We start from the raw sequence: 27,118 nt of genomic DNA, 5'->3' as shown, positions 1-27,118 counted from the left end.
GCAGCTGCAGCACCGTCACAACCAGGACGCCCTTAGGGAGGCGAGAGGCTGCAGCCCCGACAGCAGCGGGCCAGTCGCCCCGGGCTGCGAGAGGAGGCCCTGCTCTCCGAGTAACGCGGGAGGGAGGCACGGCGTTTCCTCTCGGTTCTCCCAGGCTGTCCGGACTCCGGGGTTGCTCTGTAGGGTGTCCCTGTGTCATTTCTCCACGCAGCAGCACACAGAGCAGCTTCATGCCACGTTTTGGTGAGGGCAGGGGGCCTGGGGTGTGCTGTGCCAGGGGCGTGGAACCAGCCCACCGCTCGATGACGATTTGAGGGACACTGGAAACCAGGTCCGAAAACCTTCAGGAATTGTGTAGACTATCATCCAAAAAGCCAGAGCTGTAGATTGCTGTTAACAATGCCAATCTACTGCCCAGAGTGGTAGTGTAAGTAGCGTCTGTGTGCTGGCATTATGGCATTACCACAGACAGATTTTTCACTGTCCAGTGTTAGTGCCATCACTAACACCATTCCTCTCTGGTTTGAAAACTGCCTTTGCACTTTGCTCACTTCCCATCTCAATATACTTGCAAAAGTGCTTAAAATCTCTTTGATTTCAGTTTTTATTTGTTATTGTTGTTGGTTTTCCTACCTTTGCCGTTTCTGCAGCAAAGTGAGGAGTGGCAGAATCACCCAGATTTCTTTTTCTTCTTCTTGAGAACCTTCTCACAAAGCCACATCACCGATCCCTTTTCTTGCAATTCCCTTCACAGTGAAAGCGCTGTGCTTTCATTATCATGACTTTGTATTTCCCTGCTTTAAATCCATTTTAACTCTGTGAAAGTTTAAGTAACAAAGTTAGATGCTACTTGATGAAATGATGGCATTTTTTCTACCCGCTTTGCCTTGGTGGTATCAGAAGATAGCAGACTTTGGAGACTATGGGTACTGTCGGACTTCCTTTACCCTCTTTGTCACAGCACCTTTGTCACCAATTTCTTCCTGGCCATCCTGTTGCTGTGCTGGAACAATTCCTTACTCTCTGTTCAATTAGCACACCCTCATTCTTCCAAGCTCTTCAGGCAGTCTCACATTCTCCCACCAGTTCCTCCCTGCACAGGTCTGTCTTCTTTCTAGAACAAAAAGTTGCCATCCAAAGAGGCTAAGATGCCTTTTTCATGGTGCAGGCATCTGGCCATCATTGTTCACATAGAGTTCCATGGCTAGCCCACGCTTCGGAACTTTCCCTCGGTGGTGATCAAGAATTCACACTATCTTCTGGTTTTGCTTTACTTTCCTTTCTTTGGTTTTGTTCCTGAGGGTTTAGGATTCCTGCCCAACCCATGAATCTGTCACATTTCCCAGTCAGACAGAGGTGCCTTAGCATGGTAAATATTACAGACGCGCGGCACTGCCTCCCTGATGAGTCGTATGTTTCTGCCTCTTTTGTCTAGTGTGCCTATATGTGTCTTGGCACGCCACTGAAGAAACAAAACTGAGTTTCGGTTTGGCCCACCTAAGCACACCACTGCTGACTCTGAGCATGAATCTTCCAATTCTCCAAAAACTCCTTCTCTTCCCTTAAGCAGGATTTCATTGATGACTTTTCGAGTTCAGCACAGAATGCATGAATTAAGGACAAGTGGCATAAAGCTTCTCACCTTTTTCCTTTTGGAACTTTCTCCAACCTCCCGTGGACCTGAACCGCTTCCAGATTAGTCAGAGGGGTCACTGCAGAACAGCAGACAGCATTCGCTCCCACTCCACACAAGCCTGGCAAAGCATTATGCTTTTTCCAACCCCACTGCTAGTTCTGAAGTGAAGCAGTCAAGCCCTAGGCACAAATCCATAGTGTATTTATGTGCAGCAGTGCCACTGGAAGGCACGGCTGGCCTGGCAGCATAGATTATTTGTTTCATCCTGAGAGGTTCTGGTATATGAGATCAATATAAAGGCTTCAGCTGTAAAAAAAACAATTTTACATTCTATCTCCTTAATTGCCTTGTCCTGTGTTGGAGTTTGCTTAGAAACTCAAGAAGCAAATCAGTCAGCAAGTTCTCTTGCTTTCAGCTCTTCCGATCTGGTTCTTCTCTTTCCTCTGTAACACAACGTTCTGTTACCTTCTGCTCTTCCATCACTAACATGTGCTTGTACCCTTCTGGTTTTAAGCTCTACTGGTTTTCCATTTCAGCATTATTTTGTTGTAAACTATGATCTAAAGTCAGGATATCTGTTATCTATGATTTGTGTGCATGTTCCAACATATACTTCAGCTACAGAGCATGATAAGGATCCAGTTTTGGAAAATAAGTCCTTTTTTCACTTTACTGTTTCTCCAGCCATGTAACAGTGTGATAGGCGTCTTCCACTGAACAATAAATCCTCCTTCACACACCTCCTTAAGAATGGTGGAAATCACAATTTAAGTCTGCTTCCATATGGAAAAAGAGCTGTTATACCAAAAGATACTAATGATGGTTAACAAACATGCCTGGGGTGGTGGGAACCAAAGTTCTTGATAAAGCTAATGGAAGAGGTGGCTACCTCTCATCCTGATAAATGGAGGGCACCTTTCTGTAACGACAGTGTAAACAACAGAAACCGTTGCCCGAGACAAAATGCTGTTCTGCAAGTCCTAAACAAGAAATAACTGTGGCAAAACAAGATGTTTCTGTAGGAAACTGGCTACCAGTGCTTGTGAGGCCTTGCAGCTTTGTCTGGCTTTGTGTTCAAGGCAGAAGGCAATTGGACAGCCTGAGAACTCACTGGAAGGTGGATGCGAGGGAAGAACACAGTGCTTCAGGGCACAGAACTGGCTGGAAAAGTGAGCTTGGAAACAGTCAGTGTGCAAAGGTCTAGCTATTGCTGACCTTGACCCTGTTTACAGAAAACAACTTTTGACACCTGTATGTAGGAAGGAATGAACTGAAAAAAGATCTGACTCACATCATCACTGTCACCTCTTAACAGAAACAGTTCCGTAAGGCTTCAAGTAGCAGCCATGTGGACCCAGAGGCAACATCCCTTGAAAACAAGCTGTCTTTTGAGCACTGCCCCCTGATTGCTTTACCAGTATTCATTCCACATCCCTTGTCATCTCTCCCAACAGCATCCTGAACCCTTCTGTTGCAGAGTCCTCCCACCTCGTCTAACCCATTTCTGCTACTCCATCCCCTTGACTCCCTCCCATTCTCCTAACTGCCGCCCCGGCAGCAGCACGCGAATAGCAGAGCGGGTCGTGCCTGAGCTCACCGCTTTTCCTTTCATGAGAGTATTACTTGGGATCTCTCTCATCTATCACCAACACCACTGATTGCACAAAACTTGTAGTGACTTGGTTTCGGTAAGGCATTTGCTGTTGAGCCACATCTGAGTGAAGCTAGCAAGGGCTTCAGAAGGTCACAAGGAAGCTATTAACAAATAGCTGTAAGGACAGAAACGCAATATAATTAGGTAAGCCTCACTCACTTAGGAAACCAGGTTATAAAGAGAGGTTGTTGAGACAGTCGCTGCTGGTATGCTCTTTCAGGGAAAGTAAACGGTAATGCTGTTATCCAGCCTATCAGAATGGTAGGTGAGACTCTAAAATATCAGGAGACAGTGCTTCAAAAGCATTCATTATTCATATTTCTGAAAAGAGCACTGTGGAGAAAAAAAATTAATTGTTTTGGAACTTTCAGGCCATTTTTTGGTTATCCTGTGTGACTGGGAGGGCTTTGCTTTAAAATTCTGCTTCCAGAACAACCAAACAATGCGACCGATAGTTGAATGTAGTCATGTGGCACCAGGAGCTGAAGCTACAAATCTGAACGTTGCATGATTAATGATGAAATTTTGGGTGTTGGCAACACGGAGTGAGTGACAATCCAACTAAAATCCACGTTTCGCATCATTATCTCTGTGTGCCTCCCCCATTTCTTGAAGAAACTCAATATTTCCTCTTTCTGCAACACATTTAACAGATTCCTGTCTCTGTACAAAACAATTTGTGATACTGGGTAAGAAGAGAGTTCATTGCAAATAACCTTTGGAGATTTTTATTAACTTCTCATTGCTACCAGAATACGGGTTTGGGTTTTTTCCCCTTCTTTAAAGTTTATCTTAGACTAAATTTATAACTGTGACTCTGTAGGTTTTTCTCTATCTATATAATATCAAGAAAATGGAACTAAAATCTGTGGAATGGTAATAATGTTCTTTTATTTTTTTAATCTGAGGTAGGATTATTTATCTACTTTAATGCTAGACAGGGATATTAATGGCTGAATCAATGTTAATCCATGCACAGCAGGGAGAAATTAGGGTACAATATTTTTTGTTTGTGCAGTTTTAATGAGCAAAAGGAAATGAGCACATCATTTTCAAGAGCAATTCCCATGATTATTGATTATTACTAGAAATAACTGTTAAATATTGAAGTAACTGTTTGAAGTACAGGATGCACAATTTTCATACGGATAGAACTTTTTATTTCAAAATGTTACAGTCACTCACAAGTCACAGTTAAACCATTGCCTGTTTAACTGGGATGAGATTTAATTATGAGACTCAGTTATTTCTGTATTCAAGACTAATTGATTTCTGGAGAAGGAAGTGATAGAGAAGAGTGACACAGAAGAGTGATGCAGAACTAATCTCGGTTATACACGCATTCCCAGGCCAAGAAGCCAAGACATTCCTGGTTTATCATTCAAATAAAAAATTAAAATCAGGAAGGTGAAAATCACTTATTTTTTTTCCTAGGTATTTAAATGACGTAAAGAAGCCTCAGCTCATTATCCAGCTCTTCAGTGTCCTCATGTAGAGCTTAAAAGCTGATCTACTTCAAGCGTCCAGGTCGGGTTCCTAGTTCCCTTAAGCACCCTAGACAGTCAGTGTTGAGGGAGGGAGACAGACCTGCAGGCTGCAGAGGTGCCAAAGCTGGACGAGGAATCTCTCTTTTTCTCTCGCAGCTTTACAGCATGCCCAGACGGGCTCTTTTGAGTTAAATGCATATAGATAGGTGTGTGAAATCTCTGCCTCTCCCCCCCCCCCCCCCCCTTTTATGTTTTTCTTCATTATGTAGTGCTTGATTAACCCTTATGGTACACAGCAATTGTCCTTAAGAAAAAGAAGTTTTCTCAACAATACTTTCTAGACAAGTAACCTCTCTGACCCAGTGATGTTATGTGAAGCAAGGCTGAGGGAGTCCTGCTCCAGGTGGAGGAGAGGGCAACAAGGAAGGGGGCCTCCCGTCTTGCAGACACACTAACGCCATGCACAATGCTGACTTCCCCTTTCTCTGGAATGTGAGCTCTCCCTCTCAGAGTCTGCTCAGCGCTGACTTTTTTCTTTATGACCACTGGAAGCTTTGAGTACTCAGTGCCTCTGAACAGACAGGGCTGAAATCTTGCCTCCGCAGGAACCACTGGGCCAAAGATAAAAGTACAACTTCAGTCTTTTTGATCAGTGAAACAGGCTGGCTGGCACAGGGCGTGAAATGGCATCCAGTGTTCAGTCTATTGTTAGCTTTGAATGTGGAATTCCCTGAACACCTACGAGTTACCCTCCGGCTTTGATCATCTCTGTTTATTGAAAAACACGATTAGCTGATACTACTCTGCTGAACTTCTTGGAACCACTGATAGCTAGCGCTTCAGTAAAGGATCAGCAATGTTAATGCACAAGGTTTGGTCAACAGAAAGTATCTTCTGTAGGATAATCTCCCAAGTGTCTAGTCCCTTACTGCACACATTTAGTGTGCTTTTTGGAAAGTACTAGGAGCACCTCCTCTAATACTGCTCCTTTGACCTCCTCTGCTCTGGAATATATTCACCACTGTACGCTACAGCAAGCAGTAAAGCTTCCAATATGCTATGCTGCCTTTCGAGAATATTCTACAAGGACGGACATGCACACTGAAAAATGGTTTTGTAACTGAGGCCTGATTTACTGCATGTGTATTTAACTGGGTCAACTGCCAGTATGCATGTCTAATGCAACAGGTTTTGGCAGTGTTTGGTAATGAATAAGGCAGTCACATGCCCAGTCTACTCCAGGCATACCACCAGCGATTTTGGACGCACACTCACAATAATTAACAGATTTGAACTGGTGCCATCTGTAAAGGGCTTCATGCTGTGTGGACCTTTTGTTCACAACAGACAGCTCTGTAGCAGTCTCAGCCTCTTAAATGAATCATTCCTTCACTGAAACCGTTATTAGGATGTTGTCTAATCCTTTCCACAGGAAAAAAAAGTCAAGTCTTCTTGCTGCGCTGGTACAATACTGTCCTAAACATTCTTCCTGACCCTCATGTGGCGATAGCATATGCCCCAAAGCCTGTTGGCTAGGAGGTCTATGTGATTTGTTTTACTATATTAGTGCATATGCAGGGCGAATGTTTAGAGGTAGTCAGTTCTGGTTTTTGTAATGGCAGCAAGTATCTCCCCTTGGTACGGTTTTTGCTTAGCAGTTTTGTACCGTTCCCATGTTACTGTCTTTATCAGTGACTGCTATAAGAACAATTAGTGCAGGTGTTAATTCATCTTATGATGGGATGAGTGAAAAACTCTGCTTCTTGGACTTTCACGGGATATCTGTCGTTACACACACTTCCGTTAGGCTCATTTTGACGCATCTCGCTCTAATAAGGGAACTCCAGGAATTCCTCTGTCACCAGAGGAGGGGAGGAGGCCACTCACTACCAGCAGCACGACATTCCCTTGGCTTCGGTTGCACAGCTAGCTGACTGGCTGCCAGAGGTTCCTCTGATTTAGAGGGAAATGCATCTCTGGATGCCTCTTTGGCTTGCCCAGCTCATGACCACTTGGAGAGGCACGATTTAAACCTTCCAGAGTGTGAAGTGAGAAGTTTGTGGAGGGCAACGTCTATACTTCTCTTTCATCGGAGAATTCCCAAGACCTTTCTGCTACTGTCACATTGCTCTCAGTTGCCTGCGCCTGTCCTATCTGCTTCCAGTCCTCTCTCAGAGGATGCCACATCATGTTCAACTGACATGGTAGAAAAGGTCATTAATGTCAAGCATAACACAATGTCCCAGTTTGGACTGTCTAGATGTGCCATGTGTTGCATGTGGGGGTGTGGAAAATCAGGCAGAGGTCAAGGGTGAAGCCAAACCCTGAGGTCAGGACGAGGCAGAGTCAGAAACTGAGGAAATCTGTGGATGCGCCTGGCCAGGAGGCAAGGCATGGCCAACGACCAGGAGAGCAGGACTACAGCAGGAGCTGGGGCTTGGAGCACTGATAAAATGAAGAGAGACACGACCGACAAAGAGCTGCTCGTGGCATTTCCTTAGGTAACGGATTGGTGGGGAAGCCCGTCAGTGTGGACCATAACCCTCATCAGGCTCTATGTTGCCATGGAGCCTGGCTGCAAAGGGCTGCGGGTCGATAATTATCAGCTGGCTGGGTGCAGGTCAGGACACGGTGCTTAAACAAGTTCACTGCTCTCCTGAAATGGATGGAATATATTAGGTTAGCTCCTACGTACAACACAGCGGTCCTTGCTTGCTGACCAAGCTGACGTGAGGGGGTCATACTAGTTCTCTTCAGAAACAGCAAAATTTTGAAGCCTACATTCTTAATCTGGCCGTGAGCTACTTTAATTCCTCAAGTTTCTATGTATACGTCCAAAATCATTAATTCACTGGGGATAAAAGGGCATGATGAGAGCTATAGATGGATGACCTTTTAAGATGGTCATAGACATCTCCAAATAATTTTGGTGTCACACAATGTATGTGGGAAGTTGTGTGAAAATAATTTCTTGCTGTGTTTTAGCACTTCCTGCTTCCATCTGGGTCACAGATACATGCAGACAGGCTTCCCTGCAATGTTTCGACACTTGTATTTCTCATTTGGGCCAGACATACTGGGAAAACCAGTATTTAACTGTTACAATTTGGCAAAGTTCCAGTTCCGCTTGACTTTAGGTGAAAAGTAAAACAGAAAGTGAGGGAATAGATTTTATTTTTTTATTGGTGACTCAAGTTAAAAGATTCAGCAAGAGGTACCAGCTGAAGTGCCAAACTGATGGTGATTTTTGAAGACATATGTCTCTGTCCTTAAAGGATCTAATATCACGTAAAAGATATTTTACAAGAAGCAGTGCTTTAAACATTTATTGATCAAAGAAGAGATTCTTAATCTATACATTTATGCAAAATGTAAAACACAATATTAACCCTCCCTGAAAGCAGTTAAATATATTGGGCATTACATGGAAGACATTAGAGGTGTCGTTTCAAGCATCTTAATTTGCTTCTGCCTCTTCTTAGTTTTCTGTAATAAAGAGGGAATAGTGTGCAAGATCATTTCAGTCTTTCCTCCATACAAGACTGCAGCCTGCACGTTCCTGAGCATGTTACCGACGCACACACCTCCCACGGTTTGGCAGGGAAATTCACAGTTCTTAAGAAACTTCAGAACACATCTGAATTTTGCTGCTCTCATCATCCACGCAACGCCTGAATTAATGTGGACATCAGTTTTCTGTGCATGGATTATTGGAGCCTGAACTGATTCGCACTGCTGTTTATGCAGCAGCTCCACGAGCAGGAAGCAAATAGCGGTTTCATTTCATGCTACAGCGTTCTTCTACAGCTACTTGCCTGCACAAGTCTGTCAGCTTTCTTTCAAGCTAGGTTGGCATCTGTACTAGGAGGAATGGTAGCTGGCAACTGAGTGCTGTTCTGAAGAAGCTGATGGTATTTTCTGGAAGCCAAGACATCTATCAATTGCTTCAGTTACTGAGTAAGATACACAGTAACCCAGTCTAGTTAGAATTCAAGTTCCACATCCTCTCTTAATGGCTTTTCAACAGAAGCACAGAAGCATGCTTTGGTGCCTTGGCCAAGAGAGATTATCGTTTGCTTTACCCTGGATAATGGGTGCCTTTGTTCTCTATGAAGACGGCACATGACTGAAGCAGGTGACATTCATTTGATTCTGAGACTTGGGGAGGTTAAAACTCACTCAAACTTAGTGATTCAGTGTCATTGCCTGTAAAGCAATGGTACATACACTCCTAGGATATCCTGTTACATTTGATTGGGCTGTTTTCTAATTTTGTTATCCTTATATTATCTATGGCATTATCAGACCATCTTCATGCTTGGTAAGTTTCCCTTTGTTGTCACCCGCGTCGCACGGTGATTCCTCAGCTGTGGTCTCCACAGACGAGCTCCAGTGAAGCCTGCGTTTGTTTGCTTCCGTGTGTTTTCGCAGGTGCAGCCAGTCATGGAGTTCAGGCACGGTTTCCTCCTCTGAACTGATAAAAAGAATATTTCTGGTGAACCTAGAGAGTTGTTGCTGTGAAATGTTTTCTGGTTTGAAGAACTAAGAACCACAGTCAGCCACCTCACAAACTTCTGCACTGTTGATTGTACATGAAATGCAAAAAGAAGAAAAATAGTAATTTTCATGATAATCCATTTCTGCAGCCACTTTCTCTCATTTCATGAATTTATGTCCTGCAGTGACACCAGGTTGCCATTTGGATCTTCAGCAGCTGTGTGAATTGTATGTACTTCTGTGCAACATGGCCACTTGTGCCTTCACTGACGCTTCAGGCTTGCCATGAGGAAATGTGGCCATCACAAACTGCATGCGTATTTGCCTGCATTTTAGTAGTAGATGTGCTACCAAAGCTGGGATTATGGCTTCTAGGTTTCATGTTGGTGGCCCTTCTGAAAGAGTTGTGTGGAAAGTTTAGCGTATGAAAACACACACTAAATCACACGCTAGACCACGCTGTAGATGTTGTCATTTACCAGTTTGATTAAAGGACTGGGATCCTGTACTAAAAGTAGAGGAAGGGAAAGAGAAAGAAAGGTTGGAGATGGATGCAGTTGTGCTGTGAGGCGCTGTGCAGTGGTACCCCGTCGTCCCGTCCCCTGGCACAGAACCTACACCGTGCCCATTAGTGCTGGTAGGGTAGGGACAACCACTGCCCGTCCAACCGCTAAGTCTGTTAATGCTTTGACTACTCTTCGTTGCACCTGAGATTACGTCCAGCACTGGGGGATAAAAATGTGAAAGAAGCTGTACAGGAAGCAGATGTGAAATATTCCCATAACATAGAAAAAAACCAGTTTAAAGCTTGAAGCAGCGGGTTTTATGTCCTTCTCTAAAGTGTTCTTTTTGTAGTGTCTATTGCTGTAGATAATAGTATCTGTTGTTATTTGTCTTTATACTCAGTTCTGTATTTGACTTATTTGTTTTTCACTGAATCCTCCCTTTGCTTCTGTGTGACTGGGAACAAAGTACAGAACGAAAGTGAAGGCGAGCTACTCCTGCTTGAAGTTTGTCTAAATGCTGGCTTATGCTTGTTTGACGTTTCAGCCTATTTTCATCTAGACTGTGGTTCCAAAACTGCCATGGTTCTAAGGACTTATGTGATGGAAGTTGTAGAAATGTGTTATTTTGAGCTAAATGATATCTGACTAAGCACTAACACTGGTATTTTCAATTGGAAAATGCTAAAAAAAAAGATTCCCAAGAGCAATAGTGATCATTAAATGGTATAGGGAGGAGAAGAAGAAAAAGGGCTAGAAACTTGTATGGAAGTATGATGTTTCGGTCCAATGAGAGTGCATTCTGTGCCAGTCTCTCACATGAACATGCTGAGATCTGATCAGCTTTGACTTTTCTGATACTTATCTGCATAATTTGTTCTGTATTTTCACTTTCTCTTCCTTAATAAGGAAACATGCTACTAACTGAATACTTGGGCTCTGTTTGTCAATTTAATACTTGGGCTCTGTTTGTCAATTTAATTTATTTTGGCTACAACCTGAAGATTAAAACACGCAAGTGAAAGTGTGGAAAAAAGGAAAATAGGCTGAATACGAAAGAAAGTGATCTGAATACACAGTCAGAAACCTGGGCTTAAAGCATCTGTTGTGAAAGCCACCAGGATCATTTAAAACTTTTCCGTAAAAGGCACACTGGCATCATCAGTCTCAAACTTGCCTGTTTAGTGGGCTAGGTGTAACCAAAAAAGGTCATCTTATTAAATACATACCACAAGTAGCTCAGATTTCCGGTTTTGTTCATTTAACATATTTTGATGTCAGTAATGCTTCCTTCTTGGGTATATTTTCTTACATTGCTGTTGCCAGTAATATCTATATATTGGATGGGATTTGAGAAAGGAAAAATGCTTAGGTGATTGCTTTGTATCTTTCAGGGTTATTGCCATGTAACAAGGCAAAGAAAAATCAGGCTTAGTCTCTTGTGAAAGGAAGCATCGCTTATGCTTCATAAAGAGCCTGTGGAGATTAAGAAAGCTAAAATTCAGCCCGTTCTTTATATATAAATATCTTTATAGAATCAGAGTAATTAAATGCAGTTTCTTATTTTCAAAACAATTGCCAAAAGCTTTGGTTTGTTTGGGGTTTTTTTGGTCTATAAAGAAAATAACGGAAGGAGAACTGAGGAGTTTAGCACACAAACACAGACGCAACTAACAGTGCCAAATTAACATGCGTATCATTGAGGAAATGGAAGAGACAAATAGGTGGGACTGGAAACACACAGCAGCATTTGTCTCCAAAAGGATTATCATAAACAGGATTGATTTTTTTTAATTGGCTGAGTAAATGCAGTGAGAAATCACTTTTACTTTCCTTTGTATCACTGCTACTGTTCTGCAGATGTTATATTGCCAGAGCGTTTTGGCAAGAGGATTTAAGGGAACATGCTTTCTGTCACCATCTATGGCTCAGCTAAAGGGCAGGAATCGAAAGAAAGAGGCAGACCTTCCTTTGCAGGACTGGCAGCTGCCCTCCCAGAGGGACCGTTTTGGGAGTGATTCCTTTCCATTGATGCATAAGGGTAGCACAGTGCCATCGCTCTTGCCATGCTGCTAGGTGGTTACAGGGCTGTATTCACGACACCTTGCTCTTGAGTGGGCTGGACAGTGGGCACTGGACGCTGCCTGGACAGTGGGTATCGGTGTAAGGTGGCTCGTACAGAGAGCAGGGAGCAGTTCGCCCTCCAGGAGGCTGGAGGCTGACCATCGCTTGAGCAAAGATGTTTTTCCTACAAGAAAATCAGTAGTGGAATAAGGGGTGGAAGAAAGAGTGACATTTAAAGTGACCTTAGAGAGACATTTGTTCATGCCATATGATGCTGACAGCTGGGGAGCCGCAGTCACAAACTCTACAGAGGGATGGAGATTAGTTATTAGTTGTACACGCACAGTGATTTGTTTCCTTTTTCCCCTCAATAAAACATACTTCGCTTTCCACACATACTCCCTGGTGTGACAGGCAGGACAGAGTGGAAATAATGAAGGATACTTGTGCTTAAGGGCTTCTAGGAAAGAAATCTTGTTCTGTTGGTTTTCTTAATTTGCAAACGAATCTTATGTTTGAATCCAACCTTCACTGCTGTCAACAGAAGCCAGCCAAAACAGGAAAAAACCTATCAGATAATCTAGGATAAGGTCGTGTGCATGATGGAAATCCTAACTAGCTAGGATAATAGCTAGGATAGACCTGAAAGGACTGTCTACTAACAGATGCTGTCAGCATCTCCATGTTTCCATTCGTAAGTCTGTATACATCAATTTGATCTTGCACATATGCATTTTTGCTCTATATTGAGCAGTCTTGTCATGTTTTGGGTTTTTTTTTTCGCTCGGCTTTCCCTAGCAAGATAAATTCAAATGTAGTCAATGTATAATGCAAGATGTACACGTTGTCCTTTGCAGATAGTAAAATTGTCAAGGCCTTAAAGGTAGTGTTACATACACCGCCCTGGCCACCTGCGTCATGTGAAGCTTCAGGCAGCAGCGTAATTGCAGCATCCTGCGACGACACTGCCAAAGCAGTGCTCCCCAGCAGTGCTGCCCGTGGTTAGGGGCATTTCTGTCGTGCAAGGGTGTCAGCTGCGTGGCACAGATTACCATGCTGTGGAGAAATACAGGTATGAGGTCAGGAGTGTAAGAAGATCCTGTAATGGCAACAGAGAAAATCTGCACCGGGTGAAATATGTTTCAGACATCCCCTGTAGCAGGGGCAGATAGGTGACCAGGAGAAATGTCCTCCTTTGCTGCCCTCTCTGCTGGTTTTCAGTTGTTATATCATGATAAAAAGAGCCAGTAACATACTTCTTATAGGAAACAGTTGCTGCTTTTCAACACTTTTTTTTTTGAGCGAAAAATCTTTTTTTTTAAAAGCAAATGTTTTAGTTAGTGTTTACCTTAGAACAGTTTACAGTACTGTGCTGTAATAGTTTTGCAGTATATTTTGCCAAATTTTCTTTGAAAATATTTTCTTTTCAGAATTAATAATTGCATTTATTATTTTAGTAATTTGCAATGAGAATATTTATTATTTTAGTAATTTGCAATGAGAATATTTATTACTCTAAACATGGGAGTCATTATTTGGGTTTTTCTAAAGACAAAATACCTCATTAAAGCTTGGATTGAAGAACATTTCTGGAAAAAAAGGGTGAGCAGTTTTGTGAAAAACTGACGAATGGTCAGTTTTTGATGATAGTGTACCCTTAGAAGTGAAATAAATTCCAACACATATTATCCTCCAAAAATGATGGCCTTGTTTCTCCTCTGGCTAGCTAGCTCCTCTGATGCTATTTCCCCGTGTAGAAAATAGCTGCAGTTCTCAGGAATGCTGAGAGGGTCCCACTGGGAGGGAAACTGTGCCCAGAATCACAAAAGGGAAGAGATACGTCCACAAAAATATCCATGCAATAAAACACAGTCCAAAGCACGAGGACTTTGGAGGTCCCCTGCTCAACAAGCCAAAAATCACAGCAAAAAATATTTCATAGTTGGAATTGTTTCCTCACAATCTCTTACTTTCTTCTCCATTTCTTAGGGGCATTTGTTCTGTCTGCTTCAGATCTTGTTCTTCAACAACGGACGAGGAGAAGGTGCTCGCACTTCTGCCTTTCTCTGCTGCGCGTGTTGCTCAGGCTGCTGTGAGCTGCTCTCCGGGTGCAGCCTGGCCCTGGGCTCGCTTTGTTTTTCTTCTTGTAACGCATGTAGAAAATGTGCAAAGCTAAAACCCAGAATGAATGCAGCACTGGCAGCTGCTCTGTGTGTGTCCTCTGAGCTGCCTCGTAATTGTGCTTTTCCTTGAATTGGAAGGCAGGCTATCGAGACCCAGAAATGCTTCTCGTTAGACAAGAGAGAGCACTAATCAGGGCTGCCATTTCTTGCCGGGGGTTTTTACACAGAGGGCATCTGTTGGGCAAAGAGGTATATCCATCTTCGGAGCAGATCTCACATAGTGACTCCTGGTCATGACTCACTTGTTGCCAAAGGTCAAACCAAGCTGGAAAACCTTGAGCTGAAGCTAAGTCAGAATCAAGGGTCGGTCGCCAGCTGCCCGAGAGACCCTGCCGGCTCTTCGCTGCGGTTGTGGAGAGCCTGGCCCCCCTTACCCTGCCTGCTCCCAGCACGGAAACGATGAGTGATCTCTCCCTAGGCCAGAAGGGAGAGCTACCCACCAGGAGAGCAAAGCCGTGTTTATGACCTTCTTCTAGATTCACCGTGAAGCCAAGAGTGTTGCACGTGAGCGAGCAGCTACAAAAGAAAAATTTAATTAAGAACTGAAGTCATAAATCTGTGGCAGTTTGTTTTCACCATGGCTTTATTTGATATTTGCCTCAAAAAGATCAACAGAGTCAAGGGCAAAACCAGCTGTAATGAACGAAGTGATAGATTCATCTATTGTTTTCTCTTGCGCCAGCGGGGCCCTGAGTCGTGCAAGCAGCTACGAAGGGTCGCCTGCCCCCATGCCTCTGGAGGCAAGCCAGGCATGAGGGCCTCGGGTCAGTCTCTTCTGTGGGTGTCAAACTGAGCTCCCCCTTTCCGGGCTCCCCAGACGCACCCTGGGCCTGACTCGTGGCCGTGCGGACCAGTGCATGCCGCCCTGGGAATGCACCGCTGCTGCTGCGCTGCTCTGCACGACCGACATCTCCGTGCGCATTGAGCGTGCTTTCCTTCGCACGCCCCGGCCGAGTGGGAGAGCACGCCCTGCTCTCCGTGCCTCGGGGTCCCTTCCCTCTCGTTTCGGTGTTCCCTCATTTGCACCCCACATGCTCACCCCTGGGAGCTCGCCTTTTCAGATGCTCCCCTCCCCTCAGTTTTTCATTCCCTCTGTGTCTTCCTGCCTGGATGCCCATGCCAGCCCCGGCACAGTGATTCAGGCAGGAAAATGAGCCTAATCAGAAGTGCCTAACTCTCTTCACACTGCCCGCTAGGCTCTGCCGAGCTGGGTTTGAGCAAGTCCTCCTGCTCTGGGGAGTCTTTGAGGTTGTGCTTGTCCATGGACATGTTTCATCCCCTTGGGAAAACAGCAAATTTGGAAAAGCTGAAGTCTGCAGCTAGGTGAGCAAAATAAGAGCTGTGTCAAAAGTGCTCAAACTGAAGTTAGCCAGAGACGAGGCTGGAGGCAGGAGGAAAAGAAGATCATCTAGTTTGCTTCTACCTTCCAAAAGAAAATGAGCTGAGGAAGAAACAAATTAAACAGTGACATTGCCTGGATTCCTAAGCAACTTTCCTGGGAGCTCCAATAGCCTGGGCCAAGAAATATTTGAAGCTCTGAGTGCACTAGGTCCTGGTGCAAATGTCTCCACCCGACCTTCAGAGAAGGTTCATGCTCCGAGCGCTTCCTGCATGAAGTATATCAAGAGAAATTATGGCCCAGGCCCATCTTTAAGCAGCTTTCTATTTTTGCAGACCACAGACCAGCGTGCGTGGCAGTGCTGGTGCCCCACAGCAGGCCGGCGGAGACGTCCTGGCAGGCGGCCTGCCTGGTGTTTGTGACCACTGTACTGTGAAAATGACCTGGAATACGCTCATGGACATGGCTTCTCGTTTATATTACAGCAGAAAAGTCATTGTCACTGCCAAAAGAAGACAAAAGGCCACCAAACAATAACACAGCCATAAACGAAGGCTATAAATACGGAGACGGATAGTAGATAACTACAGGCTTTCTCTCATACACACGGCATCCAGCTTGGAAAGTGTCCTTTAGGCCAAGTTGTTGCTTCTTCAATGGGACGTAGGAGTTGGGCCCAGTAAATAAGAGGCTGTCCTTGCTTACAGCCCTCTGGCAAGTGTGGGCGTTCTGAAGTTCTTTGTCTCATTTCTGGAAACCTTGCTCCAGTCCTGCTCAAAGTCCAAAATGAGGCAAGGTCCGTCCACCTCTGTGGCTCCTAATGGCTGTTTATCTACATCACCCGTCTGGTGTGGTGTGGCCACCAACCCTCCCTCAGGGTGACATCTCAGAGTGGCACGACCATCACTCACTTTGCACAAAGCCCTTACTCAGCCGTGACTCCCCAGCACTTCAGCTCTAGCAGAGCCGCTGCGTGTCCCAGCAGCTGAGGGTGCAGGACGGCAGAGCAGAACTGCTGTCGAGGCCAAAAACCCTCCTGGGCTTATGCATGTCGGCGTAGCCCTATAAGAAGCGTAGCACAGAGAACGGCAGAAAAAGGCTTCATTCTTGCATTCCTGTTGGCCTGTAAGTGAAGTGCCAAATCCAGTTCTACTGTACGTTAGTTTTGGTTGTCCTCCTGCGAGACAGTTGCATGGTGTAAGGGGAATGGGCTGGAGTCAGGAGGCGTGGTTACAAATCTCAGCTTTGCTGCTGCTATACTTTTTTTCCGTAAGTTAAGTCTAATTTTGCACTGACAGAGGATGAACGCTGTTGTTCAGCGGGAGCTGAATGAACCTACCAGAGGGCGTTACTGGAACCTGCAATACGCGTAGGTTACAACCAGAGCCTTCCGTGAGCAGCTGAGGCGGCATACCTCTTTGTATAGCTTTTGTGTTCCGAAGCCTTGATGCTTTATTTGCATTTTCCCTTTCTTTGGGAAATGTGGACTCTGTAGGGCCCTTGCTGTGGTGCTTCCTGACTTAACTGTTGTATTTTAAAGAAAGCACAGCAAAGCATCTCTGCCTTCAGAAAAAGGTGAAAAAAGGGATCTTTGCTATGAGCTGTGGGTGACTGGCGGTACCAGCGCTGATACCTGAGTCGGAATGACTCAAAGCTGACTTTGTAAAAACAAAGCTTGTAGCCAGCTTTCTGTTTATTCACAAGGACTCTTTTTCCTACTTCTGTATTAAACCAGCTTGAGTAATGCCTCCCAGCTGGAGTGTCCCCTACCCCTTCGTGTCTTCACAAGAGCCGTCCAGCTGTACCCCTGCTTGTTGCAGCACTTTGTCTATGTGCAAAATGCTACAGATCAGTATAAATGGCGTGATTTTGCTGGGACGTGCTTTTTAAATGAGAAAGAAGAGACATAACTTAGATAAAATATGATCTTTCTGAATGATTTTACAGAGGTACACACTTGCATGGAACCCACTGTGGGGGTTTGGGGAGTTTTGAGGAATGGCTCTGCAGATGTATTACATTACCGGAGTTGCAGCAGCCAAGATGTAATGCACTGAGTGGCAAAACCAACAAACAAACAAACCCCAAGTAGGTATCTCACAACGGGGAGAGCTGAATCTTCACTGCATCGTTCCATGACAAATGAATGCAAAATCATACTGCGTGTGATGCAGAAGGGTTTGATCCCAAGCTTTGGAGCGACGGCACAGGCTGCCTTCCAGGGAGCAAAAAGTCCATTCTAAATCCTAAACTAAAATCTCTCCAGTGTTTTTGTGACATGATATTGTGCTGAAATACCTCTTTTAGAAAGAAAAGCAAAAAGCCAGTGTTTTAATCTGAATCCGTCCTTCACTGAAAGAGAGCACCTCAGAAAGCTGATAAAAACTCCTTCTAAATCAGTGTGATTCCCAGCAGTATTTTGATGTTAATAAAACAATACTTTTCAGCATAAATATTACTTACTGAATGCTCTCAGCTGCCAGTGGATTTCAAAGGAGCTGGCAGTGCCCAGTTCTGACTAGAAGACAGTCTGCTCCTGCATTCAGCTGCGCTGGGGGCTGCGTGTGAGATAAAATTGAAAACTAAGTCTTCCTTCTAGTGCATGTGGAAACAGCTCACTATTTAAGGAAGAGAGAAGCAGGATCTGCTTTTTAGTGTATGTAACAGACCTCTAGCCCTGACATCTGGACGGCTGCTGTCTTGTGTACACACGGTAATTCCCACTGTTCATGCTACAGGGAAAGCAGCGGCAGCGCAGCTTCGCAGCTGAGTGCACCCACGATTATGGGGCACTCAGTGCCTTCATCTGCAGTGTAATCCACTCCCCAAAGTATGGGCCAGCGCCAGTCCACCGACATTTTATAAACAACCCTGAATTTATCCTTAGAAGTAAGGTATATTAGCTAGTGCTAATAACACATTTTTATTTGGCAAAAGAACTTGCCTTTTCTGACCAGAAATTTTGTAGTGATTGGAAAAAAATGAATCTGCTCTTCTTAGCTTCCATGGGTCAACATTAAGATGCAAGGTCAGGGCTCAAATTCTAGTGGAAAACAGGAATAAGTACTGCCTGCAGCCCCTGAACACCGCCAAGTCCCTTGCAGAGAGGAAGCTCTCTCATGGATTTGAAAGTAGGTTTGAAAAATCAATTCAAAGAATGTAATCAACTGACATAGAATGAGGCTGTGGGTACCAGTGAGAGCAAAAGGTTGCCCAAAGATCCTGGTACGTTAAAGGATCCTGGTACATTAAAGAATCGCACTGATTTAAGCTGACTTCAGGCTGTGACTGCCCTTCTGAAGCAGTGCTTTGCACTATTCATTTGTCAAAGGCCGAAATGTTACTTAGTTGTACAATAACACTGTACCTGTGTAACGGCTGTAGTTATGGCCAGGTGGTTAAAAACAGCTGATTTGCATTAATGCCTAGAAACCTACTTTAGGCAGCAGGTTGCTACGGCCATTGCTGAGTTTCTGCTTAATTATTTATTCTGGCCTGCCAGCTTTGGCACCGGATGTATAGGCACATTTAAGGTTGACTTCTGTTCAGCTGCAAATGGACTGCATGCTATTGAAATCAGAAGAGTTACACGTCTGCATAATCAGATGGACACAGTGGCAACAAGTGAAATCCTTCCTTGCAGAGAGCTTAAGCTCTTCTCTTTACTGTGAGCAGGCTGGAAGATGTATATAAAATGCAGTGTTGTTTTTGCAGCTGCAATCTAGCAGCACCAGTCATACAAGCAAGAAGAATAAATGGTAAACAAGTAGGGCTAGGCTGCCTGAGGAAGTGCCTGAAGAAGTAATCTCTTCTTTCCGGCTCCTCGGCTTGGTCAGGGTGCCCAGGGTTGGATTGCTCACTTCCCCTGGTAAAGCAAAAACTGGAGGTTGTCAAACAAGCTCTGGGTTTCCAGTTCAGACCAAATAAAAGGAGGTGCTTCCTGACGCAACAGGTCGTTGAGCCATGAAACTCCTCACCAAAAGATTCTGGGGAGGCTACATTTGTCCGTGGGTTTGGGACAAAACAAGAGAGTTCAAGGAAGAGAAGTCCATCAAGGTTTACTACATATATGTTTGTGCTCTGTTTTCGTTCTCTTGCCCCTGTCCCCACATCTGGCTATTGTCAGAATCAGGGTACCGGGGCTGGAGCGTCCTTCGGTGTGGCCCTGGAAGCTCATTCTTCTATTCTTCGTTAATTCCCTTTCTGGAGTCTTTCCCTCCATTAAATCAAGTCTTTGTCTTTACCTGCAAAGCTTTACATAGATGTGGTCATCTGCATATGGTCCTTTTCGTCAGGTTCATGCCATCTTGTCCTGGAGCCAGTGTTCTGTGCCAATTGTCTCAGCCTCACCCCACTGTTTGTCAGGTCTTCACATCAACAGCCTTACACAATCCAGCTCCAGCGCCTGGCTCAGGCTCCCTGTGCTCTTTGCCATTTTTATTCTGCCATTGGAATTTGTCCTGAGAGATCTTCAAGGCAGGGTCAGTTCTTGGGGTTTGGAAGAACATCTGTCCTCCTGGGTGCGGTGCAGAAGCCTGACAATACACAATAATCATTAATCAGGGGTAGGAGAGCAGTGAGAGTGTCTGTGTCGCCAGTGAAAGAGCCAGTACCACAAAGGAAGGGTTGAGCAGTGAGGAGGTGCCCAGTGATGGCTGACCCTGGGTTCGTGACAGCAGAAACAGTGAACAAAGAAAACCCTGTCTGACCAGCTAAAAGCGGTACATGACGGAGTTAGAATAGCGGTAGAAATGTGCCAGGTTTGTTCAAAGGCGGGGGGGTGCGTGTGGCTTTTATTATCTACGTGATTATTCCTGTAAAACTGACCCGGGGCGAGGAGGAAACAGCAGTATCTCCGTGGTGCCTTCTTCCAGAAGGGAAAGGCACAGGAGCACTCGCCGCAGCCGCGTGAACGCTGAAACACGCCCTGATGTGCTCTGCATCCTACAGCTACCCAGGCTGTGGCGTGAGGGCTGGTTCAGTGCCACTGAAGCAGTTATGCCATCTTTCCTCTTTCTGGGAGGGACACCAGCTTGCCCTTAGCTAAGATGGTGAGTCGGTAAAGAACAAACAATACAATATCCAAATATCTTTTTTTTTTTAACTAGGGAGCAACAACCAATGAGTATTAAGCACGCAGCTACTTTTCTCAAAGATGCAATTATTAGGAGTATGTAACAACCACATGCTTGCTTGTTCTCTGACAGCATCTTGGGACTGCCAGAAAGATTGTCAGTAACTTTCTACCAGTCCTGCCAAAGGAAAGCTCCTGAAATACACCGTAATGTCCTCTGAATGCTGCAGGGGAAAGATGCGTGCCAACAAGTTCTATCTATCTGTTCTGTTTTTACTTTTAATCATGCTGAAAAAACAGGTTTCCAAAAATGGATGCCATGGAAAGCATTAGGGATTATGCAGAACTGTTTTCACTCTGCAAGTAAAACTCCGCCTCTTCCCTGCTAAATGCCCAAGACTCTGGTTCCCATCAGATTTTCCTTGAAGTGTTGGAAGGATGTGTAACTGAGGAATGAAGAACAATGGGTGTATTTACTCAGGTGTCCAGTGAGGGACCAGCCTTCTTCTGGCTGGTGAACCTCCTTTATGGGCAGAATCTTCCCTCCTGGGTTTTTTTCCTCCTGGGTTTTTTTCCTCCCTGCACAACGTGGCTCAGGGAAGAAGGCAGCTGGAACACATTAACCAGCTGACAGCCAACTTTCTGGAACTATTTCCTTCTGCAAAAGACAGCAAAGCAAGCAGCCAGTTGTTCCGTCCATCTGTTGGTCATTGTTTTCCCCTCTGAAATTAGGAGGCACTCTGTCGTTCTCACAGCCCCCATTTTTCTGGGGTCTTCCTCCTGGATTCTGACCTGGAGTGACCAGAGAAGCACCTTCCGCCTTAAAAAAACCCCACCAAACCCACACGAACTAGTGGACTGCTACCTGATTCACCGCCACCTGAGGGCAGATCCTAACCTGCAGTGGGTATTACAACCAGCAACAGCTTTTGTTAGTGGCCGCTGGGGCAATTACTTCTGCCCTTCCTATTTCTGTATGCACTCTGGTCTGCAGTGTTGTAATGGGGGCACACGCAGCCCACCGATAACCTCTTCTTCAGCCCCCGATGGCAGCTGCCCCGAAACACAACCGCTCAGCAAACTAACAGAGCTTCAAGAAGCTTCTCGTGCTCTAAGACAAAACACCATCCTGCTCTCACCTGGTGTATTTGAAATTTGCTACCAAATCTCCCTCAGCAGTCGTGTTAGCATGCCTTGCAGGTTTTCATACATCTGGTGAGATGTGTCTCTTCCAGAAGAACTGATCATGGACAGCAGGAATCTGGTATCCTGGGAAGCCTGAAAGTCACAATGTCTCCGTTCCTACATAGCTTTGTAAAAATCAAATACTTCAAATGAAAGAATTTTCGTTTTGCTTCCTGTGATCCAGTCATTTGTGAAAAGGATGGACGCAGGATATATTTGCTTTTCTTCTTCAACATGAAAACAGAGTAAAATCAACGCACAAACTAAATTTCATTTTAGTATAAACCAAAACAAACGTGGACCTACTTTTGAAAAGGCTGAGAGAAAACACAAGAGGTGTTTCTTGATGGAAAACATTTTGCCATATTATTTCTTTCAAAGATTTCCAGAGAGTCTTCTGAATTTTGTGCCTTTTCCTAACACCCTGTACCAACAGCTAGATCCCTCTGACACTCACGATAAGCAGAATTGTGTGTGTCCTCCTAGATGAAACTCATTCTAACATAGATACTTGGGTAGGTGACCAAAGGAATGCTTGAGAGTTGGATTGCCAGAGGGTCCTAAAAGAAGTCCTACAGCTTTTAGGAGAATCCCGGTATCTCAGGAACACACAGCTGTAAATGGGCAACATGCTTTCTAATGAACACTGGCACTGAGGAGTGGGAATGCCTTGGAAACGTTATTCTGAGACAGCTTTAGAGGCATCTGTCTTCTTGCATCTCATTTCCATGAAAAAATGATCTAATAGAGAGATTCTCCTAACTTTTTGGACAGTGAAGAAGTATCAGCCCTCAGTGTTTTTATGGACCATCAGCAAACTCACTGACCCCCTTTCTCAAACACTGAATGGAAAAGACCACGAACATGGTTCGTTTCTGTTTGGTTTCATTTCCTTGGGAAGGAAGGCTGGAAGGAAAAGACCACATGAGAGTAATAATTCCCTGCTGGGGGGATATTTTGCACTTTTTGTTTTGCCAGGTTAATTTTTGCTTGGGGCTCACCAACTCATTCATTCTGATTGATCTATTTATTTATGTATTTAGGCCTTTGCCACTGGCAGGCAGTAATGATTCTGGACAGTGAAGAGTATCCTGGTGATGACCCAGGATATACTCAGGGAATAAAGCAGCAGATGTGGTTTCTGTGCATAGCTCCTTTGCAGTGGGAGCTGGAATGAGCCCTTATTTACCGTGGTCCCTAAGCAAATGTCAGCTGTTAATGGAGGACTCAAAAATCTGAACTCTAGACTTAACTGCAACGCAGGTAAGAAAGCTGAATGCTTAACACTCCTAATCCCTGTCGCAGGGTCCGTGACCCAGCTAGCTGGAGCTGTGACTCGCTGGTGTGCAGTCTCTGCCTTTTACAGCTCTTCATCCTCCCAGCTGGGAATGTGAAAAAGCTAAAATCATTCCTTGTCCTTTTTCTCTCAAATTAGAGTTTCTTTTTGTTCTCTTCCCTGCTGGCAAAGACCTCCAGGCCCTTCTGCAGCTCTGCCAGTGCTCTGCAAAATAGTGTTGTCTAGACAAAGGCTGAGGAAGCCTGTGGGGAAATCATTTTGCAGCAGAGGCAGTGACAGAGGGCAAGAAATCTGATGGACAAGGGCCTCCTTGCTTTTCCAACCCAGCTAGTGCAGGGGAGCACGGAGCACACTGCTGTGCCGGGAGAGCGGCAGACTGCCGATGGCAAGGCAATAACTCCGAGGCTCTAAGTTGCTAGCGTAACTCCATCAAACACAGTTCTGCTTGACTGCCCACATATGTGTGGTTGTTTCCCTTACGTAGTTGTAAATACAACTGCTAATGGCTTTAACTGTGTCAAACAAAGTGGAATACCTCTCTGGATACTCCTATCCTTTTTCCTTTAAGAAAGACCACCTGAAGAGCATTGGAAAGAACCAAAACCAAGCACATTAAGTCCAGCAAGACTTACGCAGGCAATAGGGTTGGGTACAGGAGTAGTGCTGTTCTCTCTGAGAGTTTTCAGTTGCGTCTGACCGCTCTTAGGCAAGCAGTGGGCTCCCTGCGTGTTGCTCTTGGACAAATACACTCAGTCCCCTAAGACTATCGAGTCTCTCCCATCGTTCCCGAGAGGTCTGATCCTGCCTTCTCTGATGTCACTTGGAATTGGGCCAGTTTGGGGTGTTTGCCCTAGCTAAGAGACTTTGCAAAGATGTTGCTCAGAGAAGAGTGCTGATTGCAGGGAAGAGTAACCCATGCCGGCTGGTGACGGCGAGGCTCGGTGGGCAGCCCAGAGCCGGGAGCAGTCAGAGGGTCACTGCATGTCTGGCAGTGCGACTGCTGCCTTGTGACCCCGATGGGAGAAGAATCGATAGCCCCTTACGGACATTTCCACTGGAGGAGTGAGGGAAAGAAATGACAGCTGGAAACCACTCGGGAGTTACTCAAGACAAGTGAGAGAGACAGCAGGGAAAGAGCAAAATGCCTCGGCGTGGAAAACCAAAGCGAAGCGGGAAGCTGGAGGATGCTGAGGAAAGGGGGCAACAGGAGGATGACTGGGGCGAGCGCTGGGTGGGATCCCGCCTCTGATCCCGGGGCTGGGGGCAGAGACGGGCTCTCTTCAGGGGGGGTCTGAGCGGCAGGCATAAAGTACGTCTGCTCTCTTCTTTTTTCTTGGTGGGGTGGTCCCATACCAACCCCGTACATGAATCCCAGCGTGGCCCAGGCGCAGGGACGGCTCCTGTTCGGCAGGAGGGGGGTGCCACTGCTGAACCCCGGGCGCCGCAGGGAGACCAGCGCCGTTAGGAGTCAGCTCTGCTGCATGACTGTGGCATCGGTGGTCGTAGCATGGTGGCCCAGCCCAGGCCCCCTGGCTCCGCGTGCCTTTGTGATAATCTCCTCCTGCAGAGCTGGGGTGGCCCTCTCTGTTCAAGCACTGGAAAAGGGCTGGAGACCGTCTGTGTCCTCCAACACCATTTCTGGTCATCGTTCTCAGGAGGGGTGTCCAGCATCCCACACGAGTGGAGTGGGGGGTGCAGCAGTACCAGAGATCATTATCCACCACAGCTTCTCTGGCAGGACATTGTCCCTCAAAGATGGATCCCAAGCTCTCTTCTCTCGGATCACTTGGAAAGCAGTGGGTTAAGGAGGAGTTGGGGAGAGATCCACAGCATCCCTGATTCACCCAGAGCCTCCAAAGCCTCCCTGGCCCCTTCTCCAGAAGATGTAGCAGTCTCCTCACCATATTTGCTGTTTTGGAAAAGTTCAGTTGGTGTGTCCCACCTCTGATGGGATGATGCCCCAAGGCCATGCTCTACCACCTGGTTACAAGCAAAACCAACCGCAGGCAGAATGCTCCGAGTCCCCCTTCTCGGCTCATCTGCTGATTTGAAGTAAGGATATTTGAGTTGTCTTTAGCTGTCTGAAGGGTGCAAGTCCTGGTGGGAAAAAAGGGGCTTTTAGCAATGGTATGGAGAGCAGCGCACAAGGGAGTGAGGCAAAGCACAACTCATTTGGGGCTTGCTGTTGAGAAGAATAGCGTGAAAGCAAGGACCATTTGCCTGTACAATGCTGAATTTGAACATATCATCATCTCGGTCGTCAGGGGTACTGCCCGCTTCTATTCTTACAGTTAAAACTGCAGGTTGTTGCACGTAATTGTATGAAACAGAGAGGTCTAAAGCGCCCTGTCACACTCGAGCAAGCTGTGCGGACTGAAAGGGGTGAAGAGCGTGGTCAACGAGATCATGGGGAAGGGGTCTCAGTTACTCAGAAAGCCCTGCATTTTACATCTGGGAAGGAACACAGCAGAGCGGTGAGGAAAAACTGGAGAAAATGCGTGAAACTGGGTGGGAGAGTAGAAAGAAAGGAAAATTTAAGGCAAAGTAAAATGAAGTCTGTGCCGGTGGTTGCATGACCTTCACAAAGTAAGCTCAGGAAGGAGAGGGCAATTCGCTGGTGTAAGGTGCTCTGTGCAGAGGTGGGCAGGCCCGGCTGGGGGGTCCGGCTGCTTCCAGCGAGCATCCAGGGCCCTCTGCTGACGCGGGGCCGAGCAGCAGCTCCGCACGGCAAGTTTCTGAGCTCTTAATTCCTCTGGCAGCGAGAAAAACCAACAATTCCCCTCTGGGGAAATACTGAAATCAATGCTAGCCTGGCCCTCCCCAGAGCTCTTGCGGGCGATGTCCCGTGTCCTGCCCATGCCTGCCTGCCAGCGTGCGTCCTCACACCTTCCAGCACACACGGCAATACTCATGATTCCCATGATTCAGCCTCACGAGATGCTGTGGAAAAACAGTCCTGTGAGAGCGGTACAAAGGCAAGGCTTACAGCGAGAGACAGGCTGAGATAGCTGGGGAAACCACACAAACGAGCTTGCAGGCACAGAAACGATAACCTTTATTCTGCAGGCTGCTTTTTTCAAATGTGAAGATGAGCAGACTGGGAACATTTGTAACCATTAATGCCCTGGGAAGGTTCGCGACGGGTACTACAGGTCCAGGTAAGGACTTCAGGCATTGGCAAACGAGGTGCTGTGGCATTAACTTTTACAGGCCCGCACCCAAGAGCGAACGCGCAGGTTTGAAAGGAGAGATGACTGTGTCCCACACAGGTGAGTTTGGATACTCTGCCTGGGAAGGTTGAGGATGTAAAAGCCTACCTGGCTTTTATGGGCTGGACAAATTCACTGGAAAGATAAGCCATCTGCATTATTTAATGCAGAGGCGTCGCTTGTCCCTGACCCACAGTTTGCTGGGAGACTCTTCTGGAGAAGTATCACGTTGGCCTTGTCCTTACGTCGGCCAGAGAAAGGCTGTCGGCCAGATGACTTCCGGCCAGCGATAACTTGTTCTTAGGTGAGCTTGTGACTTCTCATGCTGAGAGGGGAACTGCATTGACCTCCTCCACTTCCCAGGAAAGCGACTTAGCCAGTGGGTGCTGATGTAAAAGCAGATACCACCGTCCATCCCCTCTCCCCCAGGCTGTGTCCAGAAAGCGAGTGCCGCTGCCTCTGAGAGTGGTATGAAGATGCTAAATCACTGTCAAGACAGGGAAGCCTGGATGGGTTTGGAGGCACAGGTCTCTGTTTTGGGGGGTTATAGTCTCTTGTTCAGCTGAACCTGGATTTAAGTGGAATCTTAAAATCTCTCTGCAGGCTGTACCTCCACGCGGCATCCAGCTCACATTTAGACTTGCAGCTCACAGTGGCCCAGGTTTACACCAGGAGGAACACGCCATAAGCACTGGAAAGCACATTCCTGTCTTGGGAAAGGCTTGCCTAGCTTCCTGACTCAAGCCCTGGAGCACCACAAGACAGTATTTTAGAGAAGCCAAATGTCTTCTAAATACCTCTACAAAAAAGACAGCAACAAATCCTAACTGACATGTAGAGAAGAGTCATAGCATGCATGGGGTGATCATGTGAAAAACCCAATTTATGTAATGGCCCTAGAAAGAAACCGTGCTTGCTGAGTTAGATCTATAGGTGCAGTAAACGCCATATGGCCAGGCACGATACCAAGTTCCTCTGAACACAGGCCCT

The 27,118-nt window shown here is 45.9% G+C and overlaps 1 long non-coding RNA gene across 3 annotated transcripts in view; it reads right to left on the bottom strand.

Moving 5' to 3' along the window:
• Positions 1 to 7,972: 7,972 nt before the first annotated feature.
• The window catches only part of LOC140658439 (uncharacterized), a 26,628-nt gene continuing 7,482 nt past the window's right edge, over positions 7,973 to 27,118 (bottom strand). For 2 of the 3 annotated variants that reach the window (XR_012044737.1, XR_012044738.1), the window contains exon 3: positions 14,596 to 19,898. This is a non-coding gene — a long non-coding RNA (uncharacterized lncRNA). Of the gene's footprint in view, positions 9,252 to 11,006; positions 11,110 to 11,742; positions 12,026 to 14,595; positions 19,899 to 27,118 lie in introns of those variants that run through there. The other variant, XR_012044739.1, reaches the window with a different exon arrangement.

Source organism: Ciconia boyciana, chromosome 12 (assembly GCF_034638445.1).
Source record: "Ciconia boyciana chromosome 12, ASM3463844v1, whole genome shotgun sequence".
Classification (NCBI taxonomy): domain Eukaryota; kingdom Metazoa; phylum Chordata; class Aves; order Ciconiiformes; family Ciconiidae; genus Ciconia; species Ciconia boyciana.
This window is presented reverse-complemented; position numbering and strand designations above follow the sequence as displayed.